The 12,761-nt window shown below is 37.4% G+C and overlaps 1 pseudogene; it reads right to left on the reverse strand.

The window, feature by feature from the left end:
* Positions 1 to 77: 77 nt before the first annotated feature.
* LOC110156985 (bifunctional 3'-phosphoadenosine 5'-phosphosulfate synthase 2-like) lies at positions 78 to 11,962 on the reverse strand (annotated as a pseudogene).
* Positions 11,963 to 12,761: the final 799 nt, after the last annotated feature.

The raw sequence follows: 12,761 nt of genomic DNA on the forward strand, positions 1-12,761 counted from the left end.
CAGCTGATTGGGCCAAACTAAATATAGACCTCTGCTGGAGAGTTATGGCCAATATCTGATACGATAAAAAGTCAGTCAGATATCTCTCACCATTATATTTTATTATTACCATCGAGCAGGTTGCCAAAGTGCATGACCTGGAGGAACTCTCTCTCTCTCATGAAGCCTTTGAGTGGACTGGCCCAGCCCTCAGCCAGCACCTGCACCCACTGGCGGTCCAGCTGTGGGACAGAGGGGAACAGGTTTGACATGCGCTTTACATAAATGTCTCATGTAACGCTATTTTCTGATATGTTATAATGCTCCACTGTGCTTTTAAACGCCATACACGTTCACTAGAATCGTTTGGAATTGCCAATCTCTACGGAACCATGCTGTGCCGTTAACTTAGAACCTACCTCTACATGACATCATAAGGTGGAACAGAGCATTTTGAGACAATGTAATAATAAAGGATTACTCAAACCTATGTGAAAGAAACATTACAGAGCTCAAGGTATATTTTGAGAAGCTAACTGCATTATACCATGGATTAAAGCTCACAAGAGTCAGTAGGACCTTTAAACAAATTGACATAATGATTTTGAGCATTAGAAGAGTAGGAAAGTAATAAATATAACATATGTTTTTTGGGGTTTTTTTTGTTTTTCTTTTTTAATGTACTTTATATATGTATCAATGTAGTGAAAGTGTCATCAGTGGTCATTTGTGTTTAAAAGCACTTTTCACAACTTTCAGAGACCAGACCTTTTAAAATATAAACTGCAATAAATCAGAGTTATAGATATATAAGGATAGGATATATAGAACAGACATGGGATACAGATACAGATGCAGACCATCTCAAAAAGTTAGAATATCATGAATAACATGTTTGAGATGGTCTGTATAAAATGGTGTAATCCTTGTAGAAATGACTCAATGTAGAAAAAATTTCAACTGTGGCCATCTGGACTTCTTTTTTTTTTTATCACAATGTTTGGGCTCCCATCCAAAAGCCATTTCTGGTACTAGCTTGAAGCACTGGGAATTATACTACTGTACTCTGAGTAACTGTCCAGGCCCGAAGGGAGGTGTGAAACTGGCCTGCCCTTGTTATTAGCTAACATCATTATGGGTGGTTATGTCTTTTGTAAACAGTTAGTAGTTTAAAACCCAAGACATTCTTTTTCTTCACAAAAATAGCAACTAAAAAGTTATCTAGTGCACTTTGACCTAATGAACTAAATCTCACTTTATTGGCATATACTCGAGCTGGCAAAAATCATAATATAAAATTTCAGTTTCTGTCAGTTGAGCTGATAGTCTTGCTTTTAACAATGTTGGTATAATGTAATAAAATATAACATTATGTTTAAATATCATATTACACTTTTTGGCTGATTTGTTATAATGTTGTTTCTTCATCAAAAACAGACCTGGAGTTGTGTTTTGTTTCATTCACATATTCACAACATACAAATCCTGCATATTTAGGCTCAGTTGTTCTCTCAAACACATGTCATGCAATAATACAGGAAGTGTTCCACTGTGTTTTTAAACTCCATACACCTTCAGTAGAATCATTTGGACAATTTCAACCCTAGAATTTCCAATTTCCACTGAACTAAACTACCGCTTCATGACATCACAAGGTGGAACGGAGCAGAGCGATTTTGAGTTTTGGAGATGTAGCCTGACTAATAATAAAGAATTGCTCACACGTGTGAATGAAACGAAACACAACTCCAGGTATGTTTGGATAAAAAATGAACTTTCTTACATGGCTTAAAACATATGTGAGTCAATTTTGTATTGTATTGTAAAATTATGCTATATTATTATTTTCATGTATAGCCTTTTTTCATGGCCTGTTATTCTTGGTGTGTATATAAGTAATGTGTGCAGTGATTTCCATTTGTTGAAAAAGCAAGTTACCTTATTGATGCTGATTTTGGGAAGGGTTTTAGCATCGGCCAAAACCAGATTCAGTTTATTTTCTGGTACAAGAGTTCTGTGACCTCCTCCAGGATTTCACTGGGTACAATATTCTACACAAAAGAGAACACATCATATTACATAAGGAAAGGAAACCGAAAAAAACAAAAAAACATGTAGACAGCAGATTAATAAATAATGTTGTACTGTAACTCTGAATCACCAAAGCTGAATTGACAAAAATGTGTGTTAAAGTGTTATAGGAGAGGTTATTTCTTCACTAAGAAAGTTTCACAGGGGTGTGCAAAAATATAAAAATATCAATATATCATATCGCTTAATATGCTGATACAGTATCAATATCGTGAGCTGCTGTATCGATATATCACCAAGAGTATGTTTTGATATATTTTACTACATTATTTTGTTACAGGGCTACGGTTTCATTGTTTCACTGTGTTATATAAGTTTAATATTGTGGAACAGTACAGGCAAAGCAATAGCATCTCCATGGTGGCTGAACACACCCTGAAAGGTTATTCAGTGCACCTTTAAAAAATACAGTGTATCCAAGTCCAAGCCTCAAACACTTTATTGATCCACAAGGGAAATTATTTGGAGACAGTAGCTCTCTCATCACAATATAATGTAATAACAAAGAGAAAAAAAATATGAATAGTAATAATAAATTCTAAATAAGCAGGAAAAATATCAAGAGACTGGTGTCAAATGAGGCATAATTACTGTATATAGATGTATATAAACAAGTAAAAGTAAAATGCAATAGAAATAAGTGATAAAAATATCTCAGTAATATACAATAGCTAGTCTAGTAGTAAGTCTAGTCTAGTCTAGTTTTACTAGTCTAGTAAAAATTTAAGGTGTGATGTGTCATCTATTGTTATGAAAAAGTCAAGACCTCACTCCAAGAAAGTTGATTTTGGCCCTGTGCCTTTACTAATATAGGTGAGAAGTAATAATAATTTCAAAGAGTACTTCGCGTGCATTTTTTACCACACAGTGTAATACAATAACTCAAACACATTTACCCTGAAGCCTTTAACATCAACCAGTGCCCTTAATTTCTCTGGCAGCCATTCACTTTTGTCAAGCAGTATTTGCCACTTACATAGACAACTGTACTAGCTCATGAAATCGTCACGTTGAGGCTAGCTGGCAAAGGGTGTGGTTTGTGGATCTTAGTGGATTATATCCTCACCTGCTCTCGTAACATGTCAAGTAGTTGTTGGAGGCATTCATTCACTGTCAGCTCTCCAGTTTTAAGAACCAGTTCTGGAGATTCTGGCCTCTCGTAGTCAGAGTCAATGCCAGTAAATCCTGTTAAATATTACACAGTAGAAAATACTTCATTTTTAAAGATAAATTGTAACAAATCTGTGCATGGTAAAAATATTTAAAGGTCCCATATTACATAAAACTGACTCTTGTTAGCTTGAAGTCATGTTATAATGTTGTTACCTCCTCAAAAACATACCTGGAGTCGTGCTTTGTTTCATTCAGACATGTTTGGTTAACCCTTTATTAGCTCAAAATGCTCTGTTTCACCTTGTGATGTCATCTAGTGGTAGTTTTCAACTTCATTCAGTGATAGGCAATTTCAGGGCTGAAATTATCCAAAAGGCTCTACTGAATGTGTATAAAATTAAAAACACAGTGGAGCACTTCCTGTATTACCTCATGACATCACAAGGTGGAACTGTGCGTGTTCTGTTAGAGACACTCTAAATACGCAAGGTTTGTGTGTTAATGTGTGAATTGAACAACACAAAAAACACGACTCTAGGAATAATTGTGATGAGGAACCAACATTATAACTAGGGGTGTCAAATTATCGTGTTAATTGCGATTAATTAATTACAGTCATATTTAGCGCGTTATGTTTTTTAATCGCGTTAATCTCATTTTTAATCTCTAATTTTAGTGTTTCTGTATGTGTTTCTTTATTATAAAACCTGTTTTTATGTGTTGTTGGGACAACAACACACACACACACAAAACACATTTATGCATTTTTTTATTTCGGTAATTCCACTCATTGCCGGAAACCCACACAAAACGCGCGCAGTAACAGCGATGTAAACGTCATGTTAACGTTGGCGGCGTCAGTCACACAATGGACGAGGTCGAAGAGCCAGTAGAACAGAGTCAGCAGCGCACAGGTAAAAACACATTCGTGTCTTGGAAATTATTCTCCCGACGTGAAATATAAAAGAAAATAACAAATATAATATCGCCTGAAAACAACCTGCATAGGCTCATGATGTCTGCACTACTGTCCTATAGTGACCTGCCACATGAGGGGACACGCACACAAACACACACAAACACACACAAACAAACACAAACAAACACACACAAACACACACAAACACAAACACACACCTTCATCATCGTCATTACCCTGAGAACGTGCGGACCACGTTTCCTTCCGTAGTTACTGCGCGGACATCGCTGTCCTCCCGTGAGCCTCGTGTGGATCGTGTTTTCTCGCGTACGCGGCGTAAACCGAGCTTCCTCCTGTGCGCCTCTAAACCAGAACTAACACCAAGACTAAAACCAGGTCTAAACCAGGACTAAACCAGGACTAAACCAGATCTAAACCAGAACTAAAACCAGAACTAAAACCAGGTCTAAACCAGGTCTAAACCAGGACTAAAACCAGAACTAAAACCAGAACTAAAACCAGAACTAAACCAGGACTAAAACCAGAACTAAACCAGGACTAAACCAGGACTAAACCAGGACTAACACCAGGACTAACACCAGGATTAATCCATTCCAGGACTAAACTAGGACTAAAGTAGGTCTAAACCAGGTCTAAACCAGGACTAAAACCAGTGATCTCATATATAAAGCATTTCTCTATCAATAATATTTTTAATATGGTTAAGGAAAGACTGGACTTTTTATTGTCTTTAAGTAGACAAAGTTATTATGTTCAGCTTTCCTCGTCTTTGGTACTTTACAACAAACAGTTTCTTATTCATGGAGACTTGGGCTCAACAGCCAAATTGGAGATTTGTTAAACAATAAATGACTTTATAAAGTCACTTTTTTAAATCTATATTAGTCTTCTGATCTGCCACAATAATGTAATAATGAATTTAAATGAAAATACCTCAAATTGAAGGCTTTTCTCAGCAATTTTTAGGTGAGATTAAAATGAGATTAATTAGATTAATTAATTACAGATCATAATTAATTAATCTCTCAATTTTTTTAATAGCATGACAGCACTAATTATAACATCAGAAAACAGCGTAATATGGGCCTTTAAATAAAACCTCACCAATAAGAATAAACATAGTTTGAATGATGAATGCCTATGGTTGCTAGGGGATACCTTTAATCTCTCCAGCCCGGGCTTTCCTGTACAGTCCTTTCACGTCACGTTTCTCACACACTTCCAGGGTCGCATGGATGAAGACCTCAAAAAATGGCAGACCGGAGCTGGCGTGGATCTTCCTTGCCTCCTCCCTATCCTGTAAAAAGTTTATTTCAGGTTGCATTAGTAAAGAACATGGATTATTCAGTAACCAGGGGTGTGTGTTGTAATTAATAGGACTGAAGGACAAATGCACGAGGGGGCAACACTTTTTAAAGGTTGATTTATTACTGAAGTAAATATATAGTGCAATAGTGCAAAGAAAATGTACACACGGTAAATACTGACCCCAAAAATATTGTTCCAAGTTTTATATATTGAAAGATAAGTTGATAAGTAATTATCATGACAGGGCTAGTAGCAATTTTGAATTGTACACCACCAGGGTTGGAGCACACAAGGGTCACTGCTTGCAGTTTTAATTTGCTTTGATTTTTGGCAGATTCTGACGCAGTAAATCATGGTACCTTTGATTGATACACCTGAAGGCAAATCTGATGTGACAAGCCTAGACAAGGGTCTTGCCCATGGCAATAACAGACACAATTTATGATTAATGGATCACATGCGATTCAAACTACCAACCTTCCTGGCAGAGAAAAAAACATAACCTTGCCTCAGTAAATGTTGGGAGTGTCAATTCTTTTAATTTGTATCCAACAAAAAGTTAAAGTCAAACTGTGAAACAAGTTGACAGGTTAGAAAGAGCTATCAGTCCTTTACTCAAGATTAAATCCTCAAAAGCACACACCAGATATTTAATGTTGGCCTCATCAAGATACAAATACAGATGCTCAGCTGTGTTTTTAAACTCCACGTGTCTTCACCAGAATCATTTTGATAATTTCAGCAATGGAATTGTCCATTTCTACTGAACTAAAGATAAAAGGTAGCTGTTAACTTGAAAACTACAGTTTCATGACATCACAAGGAGGAACAGAGCATTTTGAGCTTTTTAGTAGACAAACTAATAAACTAATAAAGGGTTACTCAAACGTGTGAATGAAACAAAAGACAACTCTGGGAATGCTTTTGAGAAAGTAACAACATTTGAACATGACACACACTTGTGTAATATAGGACCTCTGATTCATTTCCATCATTTTCCATGAATCAAATAAAAAGAAGTTATACAAACCTTGGCAAAAGGGGAAATAAAACTAGTGACGCAGACCAGGCCAGCATCAGCAAAAAGTTTAGCCACCTCCGCTACACGGCGGATGTTCTCCTCGCGGTCCTCGGCCGAGAAGCCCAGGTTCTTGTTCAGTCCGTGTCTGATGTTATCTCCATCCAGAGAGTAACAGGGAATAGCATGAGACACCAGGTACTCCTCCAAGGCAAAGCTCAAGGTGGTCTTTCCAGCACCCGACAAACCTAAGGAGAGATATTGGGAGAGAATGAATGAACGAACAAATGATAAAATAAAATAAAGCTAATTTAAAGATGCATTATGTAACTTTTCTGGTGCAGGGTTTACCACCTGCTTGTTTGTATAGGTATTCACAGTATAAAATAAAACAGCTCTACCTTACATTTACTCAATTACAGGTTTTACACGTTTTATTTCTTAAAAATACGTAGAAAAACAGACATTCTGACTGTGAGCAGGGTTGCCTCTTCACAGATCTGACCTGTAATTTGGTCTGGTTTGGTCTCCATGAAGACTGAAAGGTTTAATACCATATTGTGAAACATTCTAGACAAAACAATATCATTTCAATGGAGTAAAGCAGAAAGTTACACAATGCACCTTTAAATTTAAATTCTGGGAGGTAGGATGATGAATGGTCACATTTTTATATGGCGCTTTTCCACCTTCAAGGCACTTAAAGCGCTTTACAGCAAGGAACCACCGACCCATTCACACACACATTCATACACCAGTGTACACAGACACTGGGGTCACGGTGTCTTGCCCAAGGACACAATGACGGCATTCATCGATGGGAGCTGGAATTGCACCGCCAACCTGTAGGTCAATAGATCTGACTGGTCAACAAGCGATGTTTATCTCAAGAGTGGGAATCATTCCTGGAGACGACTGCAATTGGACTGGCCGTTTTCTTTGTCCCTATTTCAGTACAGGCTTTGACCACTTATTTAACACAGATTTATCAGACTACATGTTTCATAATATCTTTATAACACAACTTAGCAACTTATGAACAACTTGATTTGTCGATTATTATTTAAAGGGCATATATTACGCTATTTTCTGATCTGTTATAATGTAGTCATCAAAAACATATCTGGAGTTGTGTTTTGTTTCATTCACACATGTTTAACTCACAGATCCTGCATATTTAGTTTTTCTCTCAAAAGAAAAACACCTCTTCCACCTTGTGATGTCATATGGTAATACAGGAAGTGCTCCAGTGTGTTTTTAAACTCCATACACCTTCACTACAATCATTTTGATAAGTTCAGCCCTGGGATTTTCCAAGAAAAAAGGTAGCTGTTAACTTGAAAACTACTACTATGACATCAAAAAGTGCACCAGAGCATTTTTATCTTTTGAGATGTAAACAGACTAATAAAAAGGATTACTCAAACATGTGTGAATGAAACAAAACACAAGTCCAGGTATGTTTTTGATGAGGTAATGACATTCTTACACAATTTAAGGAGTCAGTTTTGTGTAATATAGGACCTTTAAACAGTTATTTGTATTTTTGTCTAATAAATTTGGGCAACAGAAGCTCAGTTTGTAGAGCAATTACCCATTAACCCATAGACTAGTGGCAGAGTAAACACTGTTGTTGTGTCCTTGAGCATGAAACTTAAATCACAACACTTCCCATATCTGATTACAGTGACATATGACAGTATGTGCTACAGGGTGAATGCAATGCCCCAGATTTCAACAACATCATCTGTTTTCCTCAAATACACACACACAAAAATGACCATTAGTTACCAGTGAGCCAAATGGTACATCCTCTGAAGCCTCCCCTCGTTCCTACCACTTGCCCTCTCTTGTTGCGGCTCACATGATGGGCCTGGTAAACCACATTGGTCGACTTGTTGAGATCCTGGAATGGAGGAACAAAAAAACAGGTAAAGCCAAAGACATCTGGTAGAACAGGTCTTTTTGTATGAACAACCCAAACCTACAAAACACATTCATACACTTTATATAATTACCTATAAGTGACTCCCATACATTACTGTCTCTTATGCCCTTTCAGTCAAAAATAAAACAGGATTTAAGTTGTTTATATATTAATTATGTATTTAATATTATCTGTATGGGGGCAAACAACACTACATAACTAAAACATCTGCTATTGTCAGGTTTCAGATTACAAGAGGAAAAAATGTTTCGGTTTGTGTGTGGTTTTACTTTTGGATATTTCTAATAAAAAATAAAACCTATGAAAGGTGCACTGTGTAGCTTTTTGGTTGGAGGTACCTTTAAGGAAAATAATACATACAACTAATATATTAACAAACAAATAATAATACAACTTAATAATAGAAATGGATCCACTGACTTCCTGTTCAAAACTTCAAAGCTGACAGATCCCACCTCTTCATACTGACATTTGACGTAACAAGCAGAAGGTTGTTGTTTACATTGTTGAAAAGTATAGCACAGTGGGCGTGCATAAGGGATAGGTGAAAACAGGATTTTCAGGCTTGAATGCATGACAATCCACCAGTCAAACTGAAGAAAGAACACCATTATAGGGCTGTAGGCCTTCAAAGGTACATTGTGAAACTTTTCTGGTGGATGGTCCATCAAATGCTTTTCTTCATAGAGACATTATTGCTTTGTCTGGAATGTTTCACAGTATGGTATTGAACTTTTCCATCATCATGGAGACCAAACCAGACCATGTTACAGGTCACATCTGTGAAGACACAAACCTGCTCACAGTCAGAATCTGTTTTATAGGTATTTTTGAGCTACACACCCACCTGTAATTTTATAAATGTAAGGTTGAGCTGTTTCATGCGATACTGTGGAACATTTCAGGCAGAGAAATGACATTTCCATAAAAACAAGCAGGTGACAGACCCTGAACCAAAAAGCTTCATAGTGCACCTTTAGGACATTTACTTGATTAATTGGTCCATGGAGTCTTAGTTGACCAAAATTTTTATATTTTTATTTAGATTATAGGGTTTATTTGAGACAACGGCAGAAAGGAGAAGTTAGTGAGTGAGAGAGTTAGCTGAAGATTTGGTAATTTTTTGACATATGTAATAAGTCAGATTAGGGAGGATCAAGATTCACTAGTTTAATCTGTCTTGATATAAATACATTTGTTTCCTAGTACTTTTTCATCTTAAATAGTTGTTTTTGCATGAACTGCCATGTAGGTGTAGTCCTGTGAGTGCAGTTTGGATCAGGTACATAGAGATATGTAATAGTTTTGAGAGCTTTTGCTACGCCCCCTTTTAGTCAACTAATATAATCGGTATTCTTTAGTCAACCAGTAACTTCTTCAGTCAACTGCAGCACTACTGACAAGATTAAAACATTTGGGATAACATGTCACTAGATTAACACACTCTTTTCTGTAAACCTGATATCTCAAACTGTGCTGGACTTGAGGAGATTTACATGAAGCAGAGATAGAATGAATGGGCCTATCTTAATAGTGACCGAGTGGGGGAGAGGGAGGAGGAGGAGGAGAGACAGTGAGACAGTGCGACCAGTGTACTGCCCGGACCAGGAACCCAGTGATGATGTGGCAACGCTCAATGCCCACATGTTCACCCTCTGCCCGCCCACCCAAGACTCGCCCATGTCATCTCGCCATCTCTTTTTCATTGCACCAATCAATGACATATTAAGAGGGCTGTTCATTACTTTAAAAGGTGCCTTATCTATCTTTTCTGGTGGAGGGTGCGTCAAATGCTTTTCTCCATGGAGATGTTACTGCTTTATATAGAATGTTTCACAGTATGGTATTAAACCTTTCTATGATCATGGAAACCAAACCAGACCAAGTTACAAGAAAGATCTGTGGAGAGGTCACCCTGCTCATAGTCAGAATGCCTGTTTTTCTAGGTATTAGTGAGCTGTTAAACCTGTAATTTAATAAATATAAGGCTGTTTAATGTTATACTGTGGAACATTCCAGGCAAAGCAAAAACATACTCATAGAAACAAGACGGTGACAAACCCCCAACCAAAACGTTACATAGTGCACCTTAAGACAAGGATGATGTACACATACATTATTGTAATGGAAAATAAAATATTCAGTTTTATTTTATCTTAACAATAATTTTGTCTTATAGAAAGAAAACTTTTCATGTAACACATTCTTGCTTATTAGTCATGCCAATAGTGTTTTGACTTACAGTAGATACAATGAGGCCAAGTACATTTCAAGGGAGATACGATCTCCCTTGAAATGTACCACATCTTGTATTGTTTTAATCTCGATGTTAATCCTGAGGCCAAAATATATATATCTGCTTTCTGTTTCATAACTCGCAAGGCTTTGGGAATTGATTACTGCCAATTATTTCCATAGATACACACTGTTGAAAAGAAAATACTCTTACTAGGCCACAGTTTCATTAACTGTTGTAGACATGGGTTTAAGAGTTGTCTGTTATTAAGTTGAATGGTGATGGATCAATGAATAGTATTTTAGTTAGACTTGGTCTAGTCCTGTCCCGACAGTTGGTGTGATTATTTGTGGAAAAACAAAGCACTACAAGCATAAAGCTAATTTGATGAACTAATTAAAAAGTATATAATAGAAAAAATCGAAAAAAACTGTTGGAATAGACATGTTTTTTCTTGAGATAGCATAAAGCAAGATAAAGCAGGAGACACTGGTAGGTTTAACCCTAGAATTATGAATAATAGCTTGTGGAATTACATTTGTCATTCAGATGTCCAAAATAAATCGTCAACTGTGCATCCTACTAAAAGGTCTTATTATGTTTGGTTTAGCTTTAAGTAGACGTGGATGTCCGTATTTTTCCAAGTCTGCAAACTCAACTTCTGCCCGGTATTTGAGCCTGCCTCCTCACAGTGACTCCTTTCTCCCACTCAGCAGCTCACCCGATGAATGGGACAAATTGACGGATACGTTACTCCAACAAGCAGCCTATTCACGAGAACCTTTTCAGAATGTCTTCACACCTGGGTTTTTACGCGTACGTCTAATCGAAGATCGCCAAGTGTCACACCGCCATTGACTCAGTTATTTCGGAAATGTGTCTTTTTAACCAGTGAAGATACTTACAGGCTACTAACAACACTGCTACCAACTCTGAGATAACTTGATAAAACCAAAACAAGCGCTGCGTTGGAAAGGACTTTTACGCACTATTTTTTTAGCATTAAGGCGGCGTACTTTCCCCAAATACTGCCAAGCAAATCTAAACCTGTGTTATACTGTAGTTTTGGCTACTTTTATCTGCACATCTTACTTACCGTACGAAGTTTCTTCACGCCGGACATGTCTTCCTTATTGTCGCACACAAACCGAACGCGGCACGGGGTAAAGATCGGGACAAAATCACTGCCAAAGGTTCTTCAAACTTCGAGCTAGCCTCTAAAGTTTTGGACGGCTAAAGGGAGGCGAGGGGCTTTAAAAAGGGACCTTCAAGACACGTAGCATTCCTCTTGCCCAGCCTCCAGCAGCCCTCCTCTGCATAATGAAAAAAACGCAGCCAATGCTTGGTCACGACGACACAGCAAAGGCCGATCTGAGAAAGTTACAAGCCTAAGTAGAAGATTGAGTAAGATAAGAAAACTACTTTGCGTGATGTTATGCGCTATAAAGCCTGTTTTGCCTCCTCCTGGGGCGAATACCACAGTAATGCAGATTTAGCCCGTGGGTTTAGTTGATGTTTTTTAAATCAGCGCAAGACAAATAACAATCATCGTCAACGAGCGCGTCAATAAGAAGTAATCCAATTTAGCAGACAACTTTCCAGGTCAAAATGTGAAAATTTTAAGTAGCATACTCTTACAAAATCTACTACTACGAGCTTGAAGCCGTGTTGTAATGTTGCTTCCTCATCAAAACAAGCATGGAGCTGTGTTTTGGTTCATTCACACGTTTGAGTAACTCTTAGTCTGTGTACATCTCCAACGCTCAAAATGCTCTGTCCACCTTATGATGTCATGAAGCGGTAGTTTTCAAGTTAACAGCTACCTTTTACCGTTCAGCAGATAGTCAATTCTAGGGCTGAAATCATCCCTATGACGATTGTGTAGGTGTATGGAGATAAAAAAAAAAAACACACACACAGTGGAGCACCTGTATTATCAAATGACAGGGTGTGTGTGTGTAAAACATGTCTGAATGAAACTAAGCACAACTCCAAGCATGTGTTTGATGAGCAAACAACATTATAACAGACCAGAAAACATCTATAACAATTTACTGTAGCTATTTTTTATTATTCAATTCTTTATTCCAGTGACCATCTGCACTTTGCCACTTGTTTGGTTTCTTAC

Source organism: Boleophthalmus pectinirostris, unplaced genomic scaffold, assembly GCF_026225935.1.
Source record: "Boleophthalmus pectinirostris isolate CB_2022bp ecotype Guang Dong unplaced genomic scaffold, ASM2622593v1 HiC_scaffold_5, whole genome shotgun sequence".
NCBI classification, from domain to species: domain Eukaryota; kingdom Metazoa; phylum Chordata; class Actinopteri; order Gobiiformes; family Gobiidae; genus Boleophthalmus; species Boleophthalmus pectinirostris.